This window comes from Mercenaria mercenaria, chromosome 19 (assembly GCF_021730395.1).
Source record: "Mercenaria mercenaria strain notata chromosome 19, MADL_Memer_1, whole genome shotgun sequence".
Taxonomy (NCBI): Eukaryota; Metazoa; Mollusca; class Bivalvia; order Venerida; family Veneridae; genus Mercenaria; species Mercenaria mercenaria.
Window position 1 is genome coordinate 40,963,247 of NC_069379.1, and position 17,780 is coordinate 40,981,026.

Consider the following 17,780-nt stretch of genomic DNA (forward strand, 5'->3'; position numbering starts at 1 on the left):
TACAGCAAGATCGACAACAGAAATATAATAAAGAGCCTAAATATTATAATAAAGAGCCTCAATATTATCCAAAAAAGTCTTATATTTATACAATATGTCAATTAAAACTTCGGAAACGAAACAAGTGTATGACATTACTTTTGCTGTATTTATTAGCATTCTTGAAGTATTTCCTTTGTTTCCCGCGGCTTATTTAAGTCACCAGTACGCAGAGTAAATCAAAATGCTAAGTTAAATTATGGGTCAGCCAAGAAAACAGACTAAGATGATTGTAAGCAATACTCGAAATATCATTTGTTTATTATCTTTGACAAACTGCTTGGAGGACAAGGACGTAACATAGTTTCGCTTTAGCTTAGCCTTCCGGAAAATCTATATTGAAACCTGTACATTAGGAGAAAACTCACTGTTTATGGTTAACCCAGTCTTCGAATTAAAAGAAGAGCATTTTTTATTTATTTTTAAAATGAAAACCAGCTTATTGGCGGCCGTTATATACATAACACAACGCTTCGTGTATTCATAAAGTAGAAATACACATACATATTTTGTATTCAAGAATTGTATAGTTCCGTGCCGTAATGCAATAAGATGTAAAATTATAAGATTACACAAAGTATTCCAAACAGCTAAAGCAATCCAAATAAAATGTACACTTTAAGCAATTTTTAAAACATAAGCAAATAATAAGTTTTACAGATTTATATATATCAAAATCAGCGCTGAAAATTCTCTCATTTTTATTTCTGTGAACAATATTCAAGATGTGCACCAAATATGACCTAACAAAACAAGTGAAATGTATATAAACTGGAACATACATGAACACCGACCTATGTCATTTTTATATTAAGTACTTAACAGTCAATGATTTATTTAAAAACACAATTGGTATTGTGAGACAGTGAAGGACTTTTCCTTGTACCTATCGGCCAAACCTATTCGAAGTATTTTTTATTTGTGCTTCTAGAATTTGATCTTTACAAGCCTTTGTAAATAGACATTAATCTCTGAAATGTATATGTGATACTGAGTAGATCTGTCGCTATTAACCCAATATGCATTTTAAAGATGAAACGAAATTTTGTTTGAATAGTTCAATTTCTTCTTGGTTTTATTGGAATACCTAAATCTTCGTGTAAGCTGTCTAAACATCAACATTGAATGGAAAGCGTTTTTCTAATTCTAGTAACAGTGACTTGGGCATTTATCAGTGACCAAAATAATATCTCAGGGTAAGATTTTGTGTAAGCTGGTGGTAACAGATGATGTTGATCTACATCGGCTTTGGGCAAAAAGAAATATATTTCTGTTAAGTAGATATGCCCTGAACATTAACCCCAAATGACATATAAAACAGTTTTCTTTATCAAAACAGAAGAAAAACGTAGAAATGTCAAGTTAAAAATTTATTTTATTAAGATACTTGGAAATGTATTTGCGCTAGAGTTATGATTCTTGCGCATTGCACTTCTAATTATTGTTTATTCTTAATATAAAATGCGTTCAAGTACATTTTATAATAACTGAAGTACCTTCTGTAAAAACTGTAAAAAGAACGAACAAAGAAAATGAACAAGCTACTTGTCCACAATTTGGCTGAAATTTTGCAACATGTTCATTTCGAATAAGTTCGGCAAATTGGTAAGAATGCAAGAAGAATGTAAATGATTATTATTTCAAAACCGTTACAACGGTTAACTACCTTTTGTACAATTCTTTTTGTTCAGTTAAAAATATCTTACAAAAATCTTATATCAAAAGTTTGTACTACAAGTCAATTTCAGGGTAATCGCTTTTTAAGAACTTTTAAAGTAATTATTTTTCGCCTAAAAGGTGTGGGATAGTTTCTTTAAAATTGAAATCAACACTAGAAACAATGATTTATGTATATTTGCTTTGAAGTATGCAAGAATGGCACGTTTCGAATAATGTAAACTTTAAGTGTCCTTTAGACTGGCCTAACTAATGTAAAAATCTGTTTGGCCCAAATTTAATACTTACACGATGTTTGTCAGCTTTCTTTGCATTAGCAAAGCAAATTTTCATTTGGTTACTTGTTAAAGATAGTTATGGCGACTGATGAAGAATTTTATTTGCTTTCAGAAACGGAGATAAATGCTTCTAAAAATTATTTGACTCAGTATCTGTATAAGATTTATAATGAAGAAATACAATTTAAAATTTGTGATGAGGAGCTGTCTCGGATCGAAAAAGAAGTTACTAATACGGTACAAATCATAGCAAAATATGCAAAAACACAGTGTAAACATAATGTTAAAGCAAGGCTAAATTATATTTGTTCGATGTTTCCGAATATGAAAATGATTAAAGATTGCAAAGGAGACCTTATTAAAGTCGGAAGCTTTTATGAGAGAACAAAAAATAGGTTTCCGGACGAGTTTGACTATCTATTCCCTATATTTACCTTTGAAACTGATTTACAGTATTATGACACCCAATATTTGCGCTACGAATTAAAGTGTTTCGAGAGCTTTCATGATGTAATCTCAAAACTGTTCTTGTCCAATGAGGATCAAATGGAACTATTTAGGCATAACGAACGGATATTCTTCAAAAGCTTTGCTGAAAGAAGAGGACCTTCCTCGAAACTCGAACTATGTTACAAGACAAATATTAAAGATACAATAGAAATTCCGGTGTATGTTGATCTGGTTCCGTGTTTCAAAATAACATTTTCTCAATCAACAAAATATAAAAGTGATTTCATTCGGAGATCTCTCCTTTGTGAGGAATTTGAAAGGCATGTAACATTGACAAACAGTTTCGTTCTTGTAGATCACAGAAATCCGGTCTCATTTACCGAGACGGAGGTAAGATTTATGAAAGAAGAACTTTCAGACAAACACAGGAAGGTGTACAGAATATTGAAATTCCTTCTAAATGGACACGTGGATAACGAAGCGCTCCGTACGGCATTCAAACAAAAGGGATTATGTTCGTATTACATTAAATGTGCAATTATATATCATCATTTTAGATGCGATAATGAAAATGATCATGGAGAGGAACCGTGCGTACTTGCTACATTAAGATACTTGAAATGCGACTTAGAAAAGAACCTAAATTATGTCACACTATTAACCAGTGTCGCATACGTGGGCAGTGGCACAACTAAAGCATTAAAGAAATTACTGAGGCATCTTGAAGAAATGCAAAAACCAGATAAAGTTAAAAAACAAATTGTAGAATCAGCAGCAAAAACACAATTTGATAACAATGTTAAAGAGATGAGAATCGATGATTGTAAGGAATGCTGTATGCTACCAGCTGAAATATACTGCGCAGTATGCAGCGACCCCTACGGTGCATGTTGCGTATGCCGCGAAATATGCTACGAGAACCTCAACGTTCTATGTGTATCGGGTTTGACTTGTGTTTGTATATTTACAGGCGTGATTACAATCGCCGGGATAATTTATTTCCTAGTAAAATTTTTAGGTATTTTCGCATAAGAATATACCTTAGTGTTCTGCATGTAGCGATATTTTTTTCCTTCAGTATAGATTTGTATTTGTCTTTGATCTTTCATTATTTCAAGATACTCGAGAAAACTTCAAATAACTGTTTTGTCTTTTGTTTTTAATTCAATATACCGAATGTCAAAGAATAATTTATTTTTCTAAGAAAAGGTAGATTCATCGATATTTTATACTCAGGGTATTTGACCAATTGTTAGGGATACCTATACCTTTTCTTCTATTCCAAGCAACCGCATTGATGTGATAAAGACCTTTTATTGACTGATACAGGTGGATAGTGTTAGCTAAATGGACTGATTGAAAACAAATACAAGGAATAGAAATTGACAATTTTATTTAGGAATTCGACTAGCCTTATTGGAAAACTGATATTGTCAAATTACCAGATATGCATTAAAAAAAAGAACATACAAGTTAATATGTTTGATGACTACGTATTGGTATATGATTAAGAAAAAGCTCAACTTATATTAAATGATTCACTATGATAGGTAAATAGCGAGGACAGACAGAATTTCTTTTTCATTGCAACCAACGAAAAACTCCGATCTAAAAAAGAGAAAAAACCTTTGGCGATAAGTACATAAGGTAGCAGGGTACACTTAGATTCGAAAATTTTGGGCACGGCCAGGTTTACATGTAGCGAGTCGCAATATTGCACTTCCCTTATGAGCAGAATCAGGGTGGCCATTTTATAAGTTGCTTGCATGTTTTGTGCTTTCAATTAGTGGCAAGATCAGGACTCTCATACAAGAATACAGAAAGTTATCAAAACCGAAGTTTTACATATTTCATTAAAAATGGCATGCCAAAATCATCAATTTTGCACTTTTTGAACAGCCTGCAATGATCCCGCTGCAGGAACAATGCCCAATTTTATTGCATTTCTCAATTTAATAGTCCCTACTGAACTACAGGATATAAACGGAAAGGGTGCCCATCCAGCTCGTTTTTAACAAAATAGCGAAAAAGTTCCTAAGTATCAATCAACAAGCATGGAACCCTCCCGTGATTTGAATTTCCCGCGCCAAGGTGACTCATTGATTCATACAAAGCTAGTAGCAGTTAGTTTTACAACTTACATCAGAATTTTACATGTTTCGGCTGTTCAAATTTTCTAAAGAATTAACAATCATTATCTCTCACCTTAATTTACAGACATCCAAAATCACGAAGTTCTAATTGTAGCAAATATTGACGGGGGCCAAAATTCGAAGTGTACCCTTAATTGTAATTCCGTAGAATAGTGAAATGATCACAGGAGTGTCGAATTGAAGAATATATTCTAGATGGGGTTGAGAATGATATTGCTATGTTTATTGCCATTTTTACCTATTTTCATCAGAAAATGCAATATCTAGCCTATTTCGTCGATGCATTAAAATGCAGATTCTTGCTACTTTTAAAAAGTGCAAATTCAAACTTACTATCTATTTTCCGATTTTTCTTTTTCTTTTTGTAATGATTTGGGGACATGCTTTGGGTGAAAATGGCCCTTAATAATTTAAATTAGAATTAAAAATAAAACTTTCCAGAACTAGGGCATACTATTTACCAGTAACCTGTTGTTTCTTATAAACTAGGCCTTTTGTGTAGAATAAATACTGTTTACAGAGGGCTGAAGAAATTTAACGCAAGTTGTTTAATTATATCTGTCATCCTTTTGTATAATGTATAAAGTATTCAACACAATCCTCTGAACCGGAAACATGAATTCTGTTTTCCGTTATATTTATTAAACTCACGAAGTTTGTACTTCATTGTTTCTTCGACTCATTCAAGGCAAATAAGTGTTTGGTTTAAGTCATTATATTGCACGTTGTAAAAGGAGATGTGATTTAGATGATGCATCAAGAAATCTTATTAAGATTCAGACAGTTATTTTGATTTTGACCGCTAATTTAAAGGCGTACGCTAGAATTCCCTGTATATGAGATGGGCGAAAATTTTCCCAATAACAGAATTTCTTTAAACTTTGGATATTGAAGGACAATCATCTAAGAAACCAAAAAATGCAATAAAAATCATAGGTCACCGGATTCGAAAAAGAGTTATCTGCCCTTGAAAACGTCATTTTTGGGGTAAATTCTAAAGTAACGCTAATTTGTCAAATTGAAACACAGTGCTACCTCCCCTTTATCGATACAGTATACATGTTTGACAATGCTCCCAAAAACAGCAGCTATGGCCCAAAAAGCATTGTTTGAACGATGTCTGACCTTCCGTCAAACTAACATTTGTAAATATTTCTCTTTCAGAGTCCGATTTATGCAAAAGAATCTACATGATCGATATTAAGCATACATGAGCATGTTGAGATTTGAATGATTGAGTTTTAATACTTTTGTTCTCATATCGCTAGCTGAGCTTCTCTTAAGACTGTAAAAAATAAATAGTGAAGTTTAAACACGTAAACCTTGTGCAAATTCTGAAACATGAAACTGACACAATATTTTTGAGTGAATGTTTACAAGCGCACGTAAAAGAATATTTTTCGTAGGACGGCCTTGTATTACATTTACAAGTTAAAGTCTGATTAGCTGTTTTGTCTCGAAATTGATGTCAAAGCAATCGGCACAGTGTGCGTTACATGTTATAAACTTTAACCTTTGACTCTTGGTATCGGATCAAAGATATTTATTGAATAGGAACAAAATATACTGGAGAAAAAAGGTACATATTCCAAACTCACTATTATACACAGGGGCCCCACTGACAGAGTGGTTAAGGTCACTGACTTCGAATCACATGCCCTACACCAATGTGGCTCCGAGCCTTTATCGGGGCGTTGAATTGTTTATGTGAGGAAGTCATCCAGTTGGCGTGCGGAAGGTCGATTATTTTACACGGGAACCCGCCAGTGATGAAATAATGCGTGGAGGGGCACCTTGGCTCTTCCTCCATCATCAAAAGGTAGAAAATGGAAGTATTGCCTGTACTTCTGTCGGTTTGACGTCAATCCGCACCCACCCCTATCCCCGACACATACACACACACACACACACACACACACACACACACACACACAAATCCAGCGAAACAACAACAATAAACACAGATGTTAAATAAAATCATTAACAACTTCCTGAATATCTGACTAGTACTTGTGCCTGTCAAAGTACTTGTGGAGAATTAAACGTGCGATGTCCGGGGTAAGAGTCTGTCCTACTTAATAGTCAATAGCCATATTCAAATACGTTCCAACAAAAATAGCTCCAGTAAACATATACGCGATTTGAAGGCTTTGGAAAACTTTCCGAAATAATCAAATAAACTTTAGGAAATTTGTCAAAAAAAAAAGAACAAACAAAACAAACAAACAAAAAAAAACAAATAAAAAAAAACGAACAAGCTTGTAAACTCAGCGAAAGAAAGAGTACATATTTCTCGGTGTAGAGCTGAGAATCTTTTATTTACATACGCATCTTCTTTATCAAAACTTGAAAGAATAAAAAACTGAAAATATTGCCATTCATGATATTTCTTAGCCACGACACTAGTAATTACGACATGTTTTCCCCATACAAAATTTACACTTCTCTATGAAAGCTACGGACATACAGTCGAGACTGTTTTAAGAGACCGAGTTTGGGAAGCAGCGAAAAAGGTCACATATGACAGGGAGTCTCTTAAAACAGTCTCACTTAACAGGATGACGCTGGTTTCATATATTTTTCCAATTAAAGTATATGAATATCGGATACTTCAATACTGGCCTCTTTTAAGGTAGGAGTGAAAAATGATTAAATACTATTTCTTTAATTGCATATTGATAAAATATAATTTGCATCATTCGTATGATGTTGATAAAACAAATTTAAGCTCATGATCTGGCAAGAAAATAAAGGGGAGCAGTAAAATATAAATGTTCCATTTGAACTACTTACACACTGAGGTTTATGACATTTATATTTTTGTGTACTAATTATTTATTGTCATTTATTCGATTATTGACTGCATCTTTAATCTGTGTTTACTTCGTCGTTTCCTGTTAAATACCGCCATATTTTTGTTTTGTATATTACGCCACGGAAATTTAATGTACGCAGACAAAAGGTATACGTCATAGATCATTTATGGACATTCTAATGAAATTAAGATTCGAAACAAGCGTAGTACGGATATTTACATATCAATAAGTGACCTATAACCGATTTAGAGCTAAAACGCCCCGTTTCATTCAGTTATTAACAGGTTCAAATGACAAAATCTCCCCCTGGAAAAAAAAATAGAAAAGTGGAAAACCATAGGTCGCCCAACGCGACATAATCCTGGCCTTGTTTTAGTTTCTAAAATGTCAGTGGATTGTAATATCTGCAACAACAAAAGCTTAAGTTTGTAACTTCTGTCATTGTATTACTTAATTTGATGAACAGTCCCTGTATTTTTGGCAGTTGTTTCGTCTCCTTTGAATGTTTGTGATCCGTAGTAGGCGGAACTATGAATTCCCTTTAATTTTGATCCACCTTGTGGTTAAGTGCATCAAATTGCTCCGTTAGGAAATAACATGAAAATAAGATGGTCATTATTTCTTTTTGAAAATTCTTTGTTTAGCAATGAATAGAAATAGCCTTAATTCACATGAGTTATTTTAAGAGCAGTATTTCATGTCGACCACATTATCTGGAAAAGTTGCCCAATTTTATTGCATTTCTAACCTGTGTTCCTGGATTCTGTACCAGTACAAACCTGTTCTCTGCAAGTAACTGCCAACTTCCCCACATGAATCAGAGGTGGAGGACTACTGATTTCAGACAGTGTCGTTTATCAAATAGTCACGGAGAACATACGCCCCGCCCGAGGATCGAACTCACGACCCCCCGATCCGTAGACAAACGCTCTTACCTACTGAGCTAAGCGGGCGGGAACTTTAACTTTAGAAAGACAGTAACAAGTGCCATTGTAATAAATTCACCGATAAGTTGCTATGAATTCATGAAATAATTTTCATTTCCGTACGCCGAATCTAGGCTTTATTCTACGTTTTCCGGATAAATGACGTTACGACATTATTTCCGGTTTATCAAACGTGCAGAACTATCTTAGGTAGAGATGAGCCAAAAACAAATATGATACATTAAACAGTATATATTTTTATCATACCTGGTATCTGTATGCCTTGTTTTAGTTTTCCTCTCAGTGTTAAGGACTATCTGGTCATCAATTTCAAATACGAGTCAATGACATATAGAGTGGATTTATTTTTCTTGGGTTTTTATCTCCCAATGTTTTGACTTCATCTTTATTTTCGAATGCACGTCAAGCAGTGGCTTGGCAGTTTTATAGGGTTTTTGCCGTATCATTTTCTGTCATCGGCAGACTTTTTTACCACTCAAAACAATGCGGGCTTTAGAAGATTCTGGGTCATTACTAATAGACAGTTTAAAGTGTTTTTTATGTATCTATCTTTGAACTAACAAAACTCCTTCGTGTATTGTACTCGTACTCGTTGTTTTTGTTGCCCCCAAGAGAAATTCACAAACATAGGCATTTATCGCATTAGATGGTTTAAATTCAGGGATTCTTATTTCATATTTAGACAGAAGAAACATGTCGCAGAATTTCATATCACATTCTGTTTTCTTTTAAGGAAGCATCAACATCAACTGATCTGAATGTCCTTTCAGCAGTAAACTAGCTCTGTATTTCAACCTGATTTTCAGTGTGTAGAATTTCCTCATCAAAGAAGGAATCAGGATCAAACCAATGGCCAAATACAGCCTCATTTCTTTAAATGTTCTCCATTTTGAAAATTGATTGATGTTGTTGTTGTTGATATCACACTGGTAACAAAGGGAGGTAATAAATAAACGAAAGAAAATATCTAAATTGAAGTATTCATAATGGGTATCCATGAAATATACTGATCTCATACTGGATGCACATGGTTTAATGTGTATCAATGCATATTATATACCCTGATGTGAATGAAAAATAAACTTGAAAAATAAAAGAGATGTAGAATAGATAAAAGAAAGTAGTTTCGGCTCTTTTCTCAAAATAGCGAAAACTAAAAATAATATTTTCACTGCTTTGAAACAGTGAAACATATCAATGTTATTTCATTGATATATTTCAGTATTTTACCAAAAACCATAAAATAGATATAAACAATGTATCTCAATCTAGTTCGTTATATAATGATGAGAAATTCTAACGATAAATCCTACATTATATAGGATGATCGTCAACTTTCAGTTCATGCTTTGCATAAACGGAAGACATAAGGCTCATTTACTTGCCATTTGTTAACTACAAGAAGGGTTTATAAAAGTTCATCTGTTTGATGATGAATACTGATGATCATATCGAAGTTTTGAGTGAATGACATGTAATAGCGTAGTATAGAAGAGGAGTAATGAAATAGCCCATATATGTAAACGTTGCTAGAATTAGAAAGTCAGAAAATGCATAACTTCTCATTAGACAGGTTGAGTTTTTGCATGTGTGTACACATTTTGAGAATTTTGTTCATACATATTCAATTTACTCGCAGATGACAGACTTTGAACCGATTTTTACCGTGGATTTGATTTTCCTCGTCGTCCTCGTCCTCGTCTTCCTTATCATCACTATCATCATCATTATCATCATCATCACCACCACATTACCATCATCACCAACACCACCTTCACCCTCATCATCATCATCATCAGTCTTAAGTAGAAGATACACTAATTAGACATTAAACTCATCATTTTCAGCTTTGGAGTGAATGTAGAAGTATGATGAGGTGAAAACATAGCATGCACTACGTGGTACACAGTTAATCAAAATCTCAATGTGGCCAAATACTGTTGGGATAAAGAGCGAAATTCAATAACCTAATCAAGTTTATTACAGAGGAAATTTGGTCTTTATATGTCTTCATGAAAAACTGGCCGGTTTTTGGATGCTTCGAAAAGCTGTCTTAAACAATGTCTATAAATATTGAAGCATACTATCAAAGGTCGGCTATAAGTTACTAACTTTTCACATGTAAAATATAAAGTTTAGTTTGATACTGTTTAAAGTTTTTTTAGTTGATTTTTTTTCAACAGATTTATAACAAGGGAGTTTGTGACGCCTTTACAGTGCCTGTTTTCTACACAGCAGCATGCCTTTAAAGCTTCACAACATATTGGACAGCCTCTTTAAATGCACTTAAGATAATTTTCAATGCTGTGCACTCCATGTGTATATCACTGACTTATCACAAATACATGATAAAGTTATTAGCTAAATGGGTACACTAGACGCTTGTATCTTTACTACTGGATACGCATTATGTTGGTTATCAATGTTGAGTGTTGTATTTGTTTACAAAATCTGCATATTCTCACGTATATTGGTCATAATGACCTGGATAATAACCAATTTACATTACATTTCAAGTTTGATAAACACGGTGCATCAAAGTTGGAAAAAAAGGATACGCAATGACGGTTTACTCCGTGAATAAAACTTTAGGCAAAATTTTGATATAAAATTATACCCGGCTATTGAGATTAGACTAGCCACTACATTTTCGAAGCCATACAGACGCCCGAGAAAAAGTGCTACAACACTGAATCTATTACTTTACATAAAAAAAAATCATTGTAGAAAGGAAATGATATAACAGAAACTCACACAGAATCTCTCAGAACTTGACAATTCCAGTACATTTTTTATTTACCATTTTTGTTGTTCTTGGAAACGGTAAACATGTTTTAAATATCCGTATCCAGGGCCAAGAAATAAACAACACTATCAAAAGCGCATCCTGAAGGTCTTTACATTACTAAGTAATCTTAAGCAAAAATGTTTGCATCTGTGATATCTTGCAAGATGACGGTTTCAGTTGGTATTGCAGAAAGATACAGATAATTAAGAAATAAATCAAGAAGACATATTTGTGAATGTATGATGCCAAAAAGCACTTTGATTAAATACGACATCAACAAGGTCCTCATGTAAAAATGCAATGAAAGCAAGACAATTAAAATCACCTGACACCACGATATCATAATGATGATGAGGGATACAAAAAAAGGAAGACGACTATATACATGACTCGATATGGGATAATGACGAAGGATGGATGCAAAAAAGACGATCATGAACACGCATGCTCACGATGGCCTGATGATGGATGCCAAGAATGCAAGATAAAAAGACTCGAAATAGGAACATCACTTTGTGATAAAGAAAAACAATGTTACGGAATTTGTGCACTATATCTTAGGCCTACACATTGAACAAGCGTGTCAAGTTTCAAGTCATTTCAACGAGCAGATGCAAGCTCAAAACGAAAAGCTAAAATATCTTTGGCAGCTTAACAAACGCTCATTTCTATCACGTTTTCATTTTAATGGTTCGATGGTAGACATATTTAACTTCTTAATAATTTAGATATGTAGGTTTCCGTTTACAAGTCAACCACTACACACTTTTCTGATAATCTAATAGGCTTTCTGCGCCACCATTTTACGGAATCCAGCTAAGCTCCTGTCGTGCTTGTCTAATGCGACACGATTCGCTACACTGCAACATGACTTACGACAATAATGACGAGATGCCATGTTGTATTATCAGCCTTCGCGTCGTATGTTGAGCATAATTTCTCATTGTTGTGAGTCATGTTGTGTGTATACCATCTACTCCACTGCGACATGAAATATGACGAACGAAAATTTGAAACGGCAACATGTCACGCCTCATATCGCGTTGTCGTGACTCATGTTGCATTACCGTTTTGTAAACTCTTTAAGGTCGATCCTTTACAGGATTTTCTTTGTTTTATTAAAAAATGACCTAGATGGTTACTTTACGAATTATACTAGCTTAAATTCTACCTGACCTCTTATGTATTTAGGTTAGTTTTGTTTTGATATGCATTAGATGAAAAACAAAACTTTATATTAAATGAAATTGTCTTCTAAAGAATGACTTGTTTATCTTTTCAAACTATCCTAAAATTCAATTCTAATGAAATCTGAAATACATAAAGCAGGGATGTTTTCCGAATTTTAGGAAGGCATTACAAACAGTTAGTTAACACGAGGTGATGCATAGACTCACAAATTTCATATCATTATTCCTTCTCCTGAGAAGGAATATTACAGTTTAATAAGTCACACTTGACTGAGCTACTGATACCGAAAGCTGTTGTCATTACATGCCGGCCAATAAAACTCCGTGACCTTAGAAATAACCTCTGACGTTAAACTATTCTTTCTCAATGGGGGCGGGAGGGAAGGGGGGGGGGAGTCCATGGGTTACACAATACTAAACCCGAATATGATTAATTGATTCTTTTATTTCCTCCTGAACATAACATATGTACATTCACCAGATAGACATATATCAGCAAATTTAAATGTAAACAACCAAATATTATCGTTACCTTCAAATGCATGGTTAATATATGAAAACAAACCCCATTGCGGCCCTATAATTATGTTTATTGGCAAACTGCTTCTTAATGGTTTCCCCAAAAATTCAGTAATTTTTAACTGACAGGTTTAATTGGGAAGGTCATGATAAGACCACAATCAAGTGATAAAGGCAATTTATTTATCAGACTCATTTATTTGTGGTGTACTTTACAGGAATACAGTGACATACTGATGTTATGAAGTGTGAAAATATTCAATTAAACATTTCACTATAAGAGCTATAGCTATGGAACAAATGACTCTTTTAATTCTTTGCTCAACATAATCCTTTGAAACAAACTGAAAACAGGCCGTCATTTTGCTAGACATTCATATTTGTTTTGGCTATAAATTGCAGAAAAAATAGATGGCGGAATTCACACTCAGCTTACCTCTAAAGACACAAATTTGTTTGACAACTGTTACAGCAATTTCATGGTTAATTAGGAAGGTCAGATTTCTTCACCCCACATATTTGCCAATAAGTAGGTGAGAAGTTCTGATAACAGGGCAAATTTACTATACTGAAAGAGGTAACAGATTTAATTTGTTGTTGGATTTAACAATTTATGTTAAATAACTATCGTAAATACTTACCTGGTAGTTTTGGCAGTATAAAACAGACGTACATTACAACCAAAATTTTACAAGATGGTCATTTTATATTTATATAGATGTGCCCTAGAAGGAACTTTTGGTATGCTTTAACTTGTATTTACAACTGCAATTCAGTTAATCAGCAAGGTTATTGAAACCGCGTGATCGAAACAGAACTATATCATATTTATCATTTTAAATCAGTTAATCAGCAGGGTTGTTGATACCGCGTGATCGAAACAGAACTATATCATATTTACCATTTTAAATCAGTTAATCAGCAAGGTTGTTGATACCGCGTGATCGAAACAGAACTATATCATATTTATCATTTTAAATCAGTTAATCAGCAAGGTTGTTGATACCGCGTGATCGAAACAGAACTATATCATATTTATCATTTTAAATCAGTTAATCAGCAAGGTTATTGATACCGCGTGATCGAAACAGAACTATATCATATTTATCATTTTAAATCAGTTAATCAGCAAGGTTGTTGATACCGCGTGATCGAAACAGAACTATATCATATTTATCATTTTAAATCAGTTAATCAGCAAGGTTATTGAAACCGCGTGATCGAAACAGAACTATATCATATTTATCATTTTAAATCAGTTAATCAGCAAGGTTGTTGATACCGCGTGATCGAAACAGAACTATATCATATTTATCATTTTAAATCAGTTAATCAGCAAGGTTATTGATACCGCGTGATCGAAACAGAACTATATCATATTTATCATTTTAAATCAGTTAATCAGCAGGGTTATTGATACAGCGTGATCGAAACAGAACTATATCATATTTATCATTTTAAATCAGTTAATCAGCAAGGTTATTGATACCGCGTGATCGAAACAGAACTATATCATATTTATCATTTTAAATCAGTTAATCAGCAAGGTTGTTGATACAGCGTGATTGTGTGAAATTTTGAACTGATTACCGACTTTAACCCGGCACATTGGGGATACTAGATAAAGATAGTTATCAGTTTGGGTCACTGGCTTGAAGCGCGGGGCGTATGTTCTCCGTGACTATTTGATAAACGACATTGTGTCTGAAATCATTAGTCCTCCACCTCTGATTCATGTGGGGAAGTTGGCAGTTACTTGCGGAGAACAGGTTTGTACTGGTACAGAATCCAGGAACACTGGTTAGGTTAACTGCCCGCCGTTACATGACTGAAATACTGTTGAAAAACGGCGTTAAACCCAAAACAAAACAAACAAAACAAACACCTGGCTTGAAGCATGTCGTTGGGTTATTACAGATGATGTGAATGGTATCTTAAAGTATAATGTAACCCGTCAGGAACCTCTTTGTTCCATAGTTCCTTTCCGCAATTTTCTTTGAAAAACAGTTTTCTTTTAGCAACCTGTTAATCATGGACATTCCACATGCTGTATTTACTAAAGGATGTACCTAATACTGGTAATATATATCAGGGGCGGAACGAGACATTGGGTTGGTGGTGGGGGCGCAGAATTTCTAGCGAGGTCAGGTGAACATCTTGTACAATGTTTAGCAAGTATACATCAAAAGGTGCAACTGCACGTATAATTTACATAGTTTTAGCAATTTGGCACAATGTCATGTCTTAAATTTGTTGTCTGGTTCTACGACATTAATTACAAATGATATTCATAAAGCGTTTTGCGAGCTAACCAAACTTAATGGTTTGACAAAAATGACTTTTAGGCTATCAAAATGTTTGTTTAAAGTTTTTGAGGGCGGGGGTAAGCTGCATGCTTACTTCTTCCTTGGATCCTCCCTTGTGACAATTCAGCAAAATAACTACAGGTTTCCCGAGGATACATTTATTTTTACGATCAATTCACTATAAAATTATAATGAAATGAACGATTAATTTGTGTGTTTAAGTTTGTCATCTCTGTCCTGAGGTATGTCATATTTATTTCTTTATATATCTTCAAAGTTTGTGAATGCTATGATTCGATGTTATGATGGAGACACAGGATTTGTTATAAACATATAGGTGCTCACCCATAGAAAATGCTAACGGTTCTACACAACAGCAGAGTAAAAATGTTTCCACCAATGTGTAGTTTTGTGTTACAGTAGAGTACACAAGATTGCTTGTTGACGTACAATAGAAAATGCTATGGTTCTACACAACGGTTAAGTATATTATTAATTATTGGGTATGGTAGGGAACCTCCACGGAAATAAGTATGGTCAGTATGATATATAGGGGACGCGATAGCCGAGTCCCACTCTTTATAATACTGACCCCACATATTTCAGTGGAGCGTCCCTAATAAATCCTATGATTGATTTGTTTTTTATCGACCACATATGTTAACCTACAACGGTATGACCTGGTGACCACTTTTTGTTCAGTTCAAATTTGGGAATCTTAAGACAGGTAAAACAATATTGGCAACCTTATTCAAAGAGCATGCAATTGTTCTACATTTAACTTATAGTCGAAAAACGCTTGACCATAGAACATGCTATGTCTATACGTTTAAACGAATATATATGGCTTCTTCTTGGCATAAAAGCGCCTATAAACCATGTACTAGTCATACGTTGCAACAGTGGACATATAGGTTTTTGACGCTTGTCAATAAAGTCGGCTGTCGTCTTAGTTACAACTGAATACCTATGGTTATACGACATGATTCCGAAAAGAAACTTTCTCATAGAGCATACCATGATTCTATTTTACAATAAAAGACGCTCGCCATAGAACGCGTCATGGTTCTACATTAAAATAAAGTGAATGGGACTTCCGTCTGGAGTATAGTTGCTCGTCCCTGGGACATGATATGGTTCTAGGTTGAGGTAGTTCTGCACGTTTGGATCGAAAATTTGTCTACAATGTAGAATTTGATAAAACACTCATTTTTTCAAAACTTCGAAATATACCTAGAAAATTCAGCAAATAAAAAAGATGGGGTCGTGTGCTCTATATTTTGCTAGACTGATTTTAAAAAATCGGATCTCACGCAATGTTTCACAATGGGAGTCTATGGGAAAATCAGTTTTCATACCTTTTTCGTGAATAGAATTTTTTCTACATTGTAGATTTTAATGAAACTTTTCAGTCGTAAATAAACGCTAAGCCTATACTTTGGTGAAATAGAATGTTTAGGTCCGTGAGCTTTTTTTTTTTTTTTAGATATTTGACCATGATTAAAGTGACCCGCACATTTCAAGTTAATTTTCAGATGTCATTTTGAATTATCTAACATGTCAGATGTTTTAATATCATATTTTAACTTTAGAAAGAAAGTAACGGTGCGTGCCGTTGTAATAAATTCACTCACAGGTTATCTTTAATTCACAAACTGATTTCATTTCCGTGCGCCGGCCGAATCAAGACTTTATTCATCGTTTTCCGGATAAATGACGTTACGCTATCACTTCCGGTTTATCAAACGTGCAGAACTACCTTAAAATAGTTTATATGCGAAACATTTTCGGCGTAAATGCGCTACCCAAAGAACAGGCTCTGATTTTTTGTTATAGTAAAGGACGTATACGAGGGGCGCTCGCTCATCCATCATGCAGCTGATCTGCTTTACAATAAAGTCAATATGGATTTCATAATGGCGTAAAGGCATACTGCTGTATACAAATTGTATACGTCTTTGGAAAATGATTGTGGAAATACCAAAACAAATATACTGTTGCAGGAACATCAATTTTGGCGAAGCTGTGTTCTACATACATTTGACAATAATCGGCCAAATTTGGCTATTTCCGGAAGCTTCATCTAATTTAAAAGTTGCATTTTTGTCTTATGTTGTATTTCATTATACATGTATTAAGAGGCAAAAACTATCAAGCATTTGAAAAATGCCATTTTCTTAAGACTGAAGAATCAGTACGTCCATTTTCTTAAGACTGAAGATAATTTCTTACTTTCGAATTGAAAACGCATTTATATCTTCTACCTAAGTGGCACATTTGTTTGAATGAAGAGGACTGAAAACCGAATTTCTCATATGATCGTCCTTACATTTATTTGCTTCTGTAATTATTTTAACATTTATTTCTTTAAGTAGTTTTATTTCTTATGCATATAAACAGAGATAATTAATAAAGACATAGTAGTTAGGCGTAAAAAAAAATATTTGTTTCCGGTATCCCGACCTACCCTAAATTTTTTGCCCGACCCTAAATGTTTTTATTTCCTTGGAGATTTTTTTTTTTTAACTTTTTAACAAAAAGTTGCAAAACTGCACTTTTCATGCTTTAAACATGGCCAGTGATGTTAGAAATAAACTTACTGGTGCTCTAAAGGCAT